A 7542-nucleotide genomic window follows, 5' to 3' on the forward strand; every position below is an offset into this window, starting at 1 on the left:
TTTCTCTTTACTAAATCTTTATTTATTTATTTTCTGGAGACAGAGTCTCAAGCTGTCACCCTGGAAAGAGTGCTGTAGTGCCATACCTCACAACAACCTCCAACTCAGGCTCAAGTGATCCTCTTGCCTCAGTTTTTCTATTTTTAGTACAGACAGGGTCTCGATTTTGCTCAGGCTGGTCTGGAACTTATAAGCGTCAAGCAATCCACCCACCTCGGCTTCCCAGAGCACAAGGGTTACAAATGTGAGACACCCTGCCCAGCCCCTTTAACAAATCTTAAAAGCATTATCTATGTTTGAGAAAACTGGTTCTATCTTTTAAGTATAAAGTATACTCATGCATATGTTAAAGTGTGTGCGTAACATTTCACTTTTGATCTGCCTACTCTACACAAAACTCAAGAAGAGGCAGAAAGAATTAAAAATCTCACCAGGGCACAGCAGCTCAAACCTATAGTCCCAGCATTCTGAGAGGCTGAAGAGGGAGAATCTCTTGAATTCAGAACTTTAAGAGCAGCCTGAGCAAAAGTGAGAACCCATCTCTACAAAAAATAGAAAGTTTAGGGGGCATGGTGGCCAAGTACTGAGAAAACCTCACCCCTTCATCCAGCAGATAGTCGATATTTGCTATCTGTAGAAAGAAGGAGTTCACCAGTTGAGATTTTTAACTCCTAACAAAATGATCAAGATTCAAAGCCTTTCTGCTCTGGGGAGAGATGACTCTGTGTCTGCTGTACAAAACTCACCCTCTTAAAACCTCAATCTGTCTATCTGCTTAGTGCCATAATATTTAGAAGCAATGAAAAAGTTGAGCCATAATCACTACAAACTAATACAGATCACTGGGAATAAATGAGGTATCACAAGTCTCAGGGAATATGCATTTCAGGGGAAAAGACAGCCAACTGATTCTTATTAGCCATTAAATTACATTAAATTAATTTTAACTGACTGGTTAGCTTACATTAGGTAAAATAGTAATGTACTTCTTATAGTAAAGTTAATCCTTTTTATTAAAAACCTGTGATTGAGTTCACTTCTCATTTCATTTTTCTAATATTTTAAGGTATCCAGAAACAATCAAACTTATAGAACTCTATAGGAAAGAAAAGTTCCTTGCTGTCCCAATGGTGATCACAACAGGAATAGTATTTTTCATATGATCCAACAGAATAATGATGATGGAGGGCCCTGTGTGCCCTCAAACACAGCCCCCATCTCAGACTGTGGTGTGTAGCCCTGTATTTTTGTGTGAGTAGAAAAAGTATCTACTTGTGACTAGCAATGTATCAATCCTGAATGATGGCTCCTTCCTAACTTGTTACTTCCACAGGGTAGGAAAATGCCTCCCTCTACTGGGCCTTTGCCTATGGACACCTAAAATGCCTTTAAGATGACCAATTCCAGCTGGGCACAGGGGCTCACACCTATAATCCCAGCACTCTGAGAGGCCAAGACAGGTGGATTGCTTGAGCCCAGGAATTCAAGACCAGCCTGAGCTGGAGAGAGACCCCATCTCTACCAAAAATAGAAAAACTATCCAGGCATCATGGCAGGTGACTGTAGTCCCAGCTACTTGGGAGGCTAAAGCAGGAGGATCACTTGAATCCAAGAGTTTGAGGTTGCTGTGAGCCATGATGATGCCATAGCACTGTAGCCTGGATGACAGAGTGCTCAAAAAAAAAAAAAAAAAAAAAGAGCAAATCCACAGAGACAGAAAGTTAATCAGTGGTTGCCAGGACACTGGAGGAAATGGAAAGTGCTAACTTAATCTGCTCTTGTGAGGATAAAAATTCTCAGGAATTAGACAGAGATGATAGTTTTTATTTTATTTCATTTTATTTTTTTGAGACAGACTCTTATAATATCACATTCAGTAGACTGCCATGGCATCATGGCTCACACCAACCTCAACTTCTTGGGCTTATGTGATTCCCTTGCCTCAGCCTCCCAAGTAGCTGGGATAACAAATGCCTGCCACAACGCCTGGCTATCTTTTTGTTGCAGTTGTCACTGTTGTTAGGTGGCCTCGGCCGGGTTAGAACCCGCGAGCCTCAGTGCATGTGGCCAGCACTGTAACCACTGACCAACGGGCACTAAGACAAGATGATAGATTTGAAGCATTAAGATTGTATTTAATGATACTAGATTGTTTACTTTAAAATGGTTAGAAGATTCACCCTGTAATCCCAGCGCTTTGGGAGGCCGAGGCAGGTGGATTGCTTGGACTTTATTAGGAGTTTGAGACCAGCCTGAGAAAGAGCAAGAATTCGTCTCTACTAAAAAGAGAAAAACTTTCCAGGCATCATGGTGGCAAGTTCCTGAAGTCCCAGCTACTCAGGAAACTGAGGCAGGACGGTCACTTGAACCCAAGAATCTGAGGTTGCTATGACCTGTGACACCACGGCACTCTACCCAGGGTAATAGAGTGACACTCTGTCTCAAAAATGAATGAATGAATGAATGAATGAATGGATAAAGCAGTTAAATGAATGAGTTTCATGTGATATGAATTTTGCCACAACAATAAAAAAAGCAGCAGCAAATGGAAACTCAGGGGACTGCCATGTCAGGTGGTGGTCTCTCAGAATTTTACAGTATTCCACATTCCCTTTGATAACTAATATCAGACAACAGGCTCCTGTCCAGAAAATATTCTCTACACCAGAGGGCAAAGGTGTGCCGGCTGTGGCGTCAGGGACCCCACGTACAGGCAGGGCAGAGTTAGTCCCTACCTCACTCTGTTGTTCCCGTAGCAGCAAAAGTCTCCCACTCTAAGGTCGTCTGACATCAGCAGGACGATATTCAGTCTGGAGTTTCTCGTCACAAATTTCCCATTGACTCTCCCAACCAAGCAGCATAGGGACACCCACAGCCAGCAGATCCTACAAGTATTTTGGGAAAAAAGAAAAAAAAACATTAGACACTATCAATTAACATTTGCATTTTTGGAAACTTAAAACACAAAATAATATTCCTTATCAATTCACTGCACAATGTATTTGCCTTGGCTTGCTCAGAAACCACAATTATTATTTTTTAAAGTAATGTTTGCTATGAATATATTGTCATATTTCACCAATTAATTTTGCAAGCATGATGACATTTAATTCCTGTAATATCTTTTCAAACTGTTTTTCATGATCTCGGACCCTTAAAAATGATAACAGTGGTTGATGTTGAAAATAAGGCTTAAATATTTGATTTTATGGCATAAAAGTGTAAACAAAATTGAAAATCAGAATCTCAGAGCTGGTCAGCCTGCATTTTTTTTAATGCTCAATTGTCCTTTTTAATACATTTTATAACCTCATAATTTTGCTTAAAGCCACATGGAAGGGAAAGTGAAGACAAGTGTCCAGTAACTTCTTAGATCTGAGCCTAGGACAACATAAGGGGGGGGGGGAACATTCTGGTGTAAAGTACATGAATGCATGGAAAGTAATTCCTCCTTTTCTTCATCAAGAAATTATGACCTCCTAGAGAAAAGTGTGGGAAAAACTCTTGAAGATGTCAGCCAGGGGAAAAGTTCTATGAAGAAGACTTCTGCAGCAATTGCAACAACAAAAATTAATAAATTAGACTTCATTAAACTGAAAAGTATCTGCACAACTACGGATGCAGCACTCAAAGCAAACAGACATCCTATAGAATGGGAAAAGATATTTGCATGTTATGAACCTGACAAAGCCTTGATAACTAGGATCTACAGAGAATTCAAACTAATCCTCAAAAAAAGACCAAACAATCCCACATATCACTGGGCAAGAGAAATGAATAGAACCTTCTCTAAGGAAAGAGACAAATGGGCTAACAAACATGAAAAAATGATCAGGCCGGGTGAGGTGGCTAGTGCCTGTAATCCTAGCACTCTGGGAGGCTGAGGCAGATGGACTACTTGAGCACACAGGTTGACACTAGCCTGAGCAAGAGTGAGACTACTGTCTCTACTAAAAACAAACAAAAAAACAAACATAAAAAAAATCCCAGAAAGAGTGAGGCAAGACAATTGCTTGAGCCCAAGTGGTTCCTGTTAGCTATGACACCACTGCATTCTATCTAGGGCAACAGCTTGAGACTTTGTCTCAAAAAAAAAAAAAATGGAATAATGTTCAATGTCTCTAATCATCAGAGAATTTCAAATAAAAACCACCCTGAGATATCACCTAAACCCACTGAGAAGAGCCCACGTCACAAAGTCTTAAAGCTGCAGATAGTGGCATGGATGTGGAGAGAATGGAACACTTTTACACTGTTGGTGGGACTACAAACTAATACACCCTCTATGGAAGGAAATAAGGAGAATCCTCAAAGACCTAAAATTAGACCACCTACTTGATCCTGCTATCCTATCACTAGGTATCTAACCAGAAGAACAAAAATCATTTTATCACAAAGACATTTGCACTAGAATGTTTGTGTTGGCTCAATTCATAATTGCCAAGTCATAGAAGGTACCTAAGTGCTCATTAACCCATGAATGGGTCAACAAACTGTAGTATATGTATACCATAAAATATTATTCAGCCATTGCAAAAATGGAGACTGGCCAAGTTAGGTGGCTCACGCCTGTAATCCTAGCACTCTGGGAGGCCAAAGCGAGTGGATTGCTTGAGCCCAACTAGGCAAGACCAAACTGAGCCTGAGCAAGTCCTTGTCTCTAAAAAATAGGTGGGCACTGTGGGGAGCACCTATAGTCCCAGCTACTTGGGAGTCTGAGGCAAAAGAATTGCCTAAGCACAGGAGTTTGAGGTTGCTGTGAGCTGTGATGCCACGGCCCTTATCCAGGGCGACAAAGTGAAACTATTGTTATTTTTTTTCTTTTGAAAAAAGATGTAAGGGGACATTACATCTTTTACCATTTAACTGGATGGAGTTGAAATACATTCTTCTTAGTAAAGTATCACAAGAATGGAAAAATGAATATGCAATGTACTCCATACTAATATGAAATGAATATATAAACAATTACATGCTCATAACAAAACACTAATATAGTCCAGTTCTGGCATAGAGGGAAATGGGAGGGGGAGGGGGAGGACATTTGGCAGAAGGAGGGAGAGCATGAGGCGGGATCTCACCTAATATGCACATTCTGAGGGTGTATAACATGCCCCCTGGGTAAGGGGCTCTTCTACAAATGGAAATTTACCCTTTTTACCCTCGAAATGAGAACAACGTAACCTAAAAATTGTACCGTCATGTTAATTTGAAAAATAAAAGAAATACTCAAAAAAAAAAAATAAAGGAATTCTGGATTTGAAAATCAATTGATGAGATGGAAAATGTAATACAGAATGTCAATAGCAGAATTAGTCAATCATAAGAAAGAATCTGTGAACTTGAAGATAGATTATTTAAAAATACATATATAGTCAAATGAGAAAAAAATGAATAAAATGGAAGAAAGCTCATGAGATTTATCAGATAGCATAAAATGAGAAAAATTCATGACAACATGGATGAAACTGGAGAACATTATTTTAAGGAAAATAAGTCAGGAACAGAAAAATAAATACTGTGCAATCTTACTTATATTCAAAATCTTAAAATGTTGAACTCTTTCAAGCACACATTGCAATAGTAGTTACCAGTGGCTGGGGATGAAGTGTGATTGGGAAGATTTTGGTCAAAGGACATGAAATATCAGATAGGGGCAATAAGTTCAAAAGATATATCAATGACTGAATATAGTTCATAACAGTGTACTGCATTTTGAAAACTGGTAAGTGTTCTCACTACAAAACCAAACTACGTGAGGTAATGCATATTTTAATTAGCTCCTTTTATCCATTCCACAAGGTATATGTATTTCAAAACAGCATGTTGTAAATGAGAAATATTTACAATTTTCATTTGTCAATAAAATAAAATAAATCAACTGCATGTCTGTATACCAGTCCACAGCAATCACAAATAAAATTAAAACATTACCATGTACAATAGCATCAATTAGTGTGAAATATCCAGAGAAAATCAGCAAAATATTAGCAAGACTGGTACATAAAAACTATACATATTGCTGAGGAAAGTGAAAAAATATCTACAGAAATGAAGGGATATAATATTTTCTTTTACTGAAACACTACAGTAGTGTCAAGATACCAATCTTTTTAAAATTAATCCACAGAGTAACCATTAATAAAAGTGACAGGAGGTCTTTTTATGTAAACATTTTCAAAATTATTCTAAGATTAATATGAAAGTACAAAAGACCTATAATAGCCAAAAGACTTTTGGGAAAAAATATTTTTAAAGCCATGTTTAAAGATCTTTACTGCCCAATTTCAAGTACTCCTACAGAACTCTAATATTCAAGAGAGTATATTACTGGCATGAAGAAAGAATTAAATATAATAGAAAATCCACAAATATTACTGATTAATGTTTGAAAAAACAATAAAGCTATTATTTTGATAAGTACAATAACAACTGAACAACAAAATGTATAAAATATATCAAAACAATATTTCAAGTCTTGCTGTACGGAATGATTTCGTAGAATACATAAAATAAAAATTGTATTTCATCAAATATAGAAACTTCTCTTATTAATAGTTATAAAATGAAGACAAGTCATAGAACTAGAGAAAACATTCACCATTTAAAAACCTGAAAAATGCACTTGTGTCCAAAATATATAAATATTCTACTTAATACTAAAAAGACATCTCTATGGACAGTTGTCAGTAGTAAATACTTCACTAAAAGATAATCAATTGGCTCACAAATAAGTCACAGCATCATTATTCTTCAGAGAAATGCAAATAAGATCCACAATCAGACACTAATTCACACCTTCTATAACCACTACAATTGAGAAGTGTTACAAAACCAAAAGCTAGTGAGGATGTAGAGCAACTGGTACTTCATACACTGATGCTAAGGCTGCAAAATATTACAGGGACTTTGGACAACATTTTTGCAGTTTCTTAAAAAGTTAAACATATCTCAACATATCATCTAGCCCTTCTACTCCTAGGTATCTACTTAAGAGAAATGAATGTTTTTGTTCATATGGAGACTTCTAAAACAAAGTTCATGACAGCTTTATTCAAAACAATCAAAATACGTAAAGAATTAAAATGTCCATCATCTGGTAAATGGTTAAACAATATGCTGAATAGCCATACAACTTATGTTCTGTTTCAACAAAGAAAAAGAACTGATTTTCCTATAAACATGAAAGCATGGGCAGACCTCAGAATCATTACACCAAGTGCAGGAAGCCAGACAATCTAGATTACATATATATAAATCATAAGCACAAATTCCTCTATATAAATTACCACGTATATTTTTGTCTATAGATACAAAATGCAGTACTGTAAATATTTCAAAACAACAATTAGTACTATGCCATCATGAGGTAATTTCTTTGATTTTTATTAATATCACTATGGTATGTGTAAAACTCCCAAAAATGCAAATCAAGATCCTTTTGCAGAAATAACCATGATTAGCCATCAAATGTGTATATTGCCAAATGCAAAGATACATATATAATCTATACGGTATTTACAGAAATAATATATTACTCCC

The sequence above is a fragment of the Otolemur garnettii genome, unplaced genomic scaffold, assembly GCF_000181295.1.
Source record: "Otolemur garnettii isolate 467f Iridium unplaced genomic scaffold, OtoGar3 scaffold00051, whole genome shotgun sequence".
NCBI classification, from domain to species: Eukaryota; Metazoa; Chordata; class Mammalia; order Primates; family Galagidae; genus Otolemur; species Otolemur garnettii.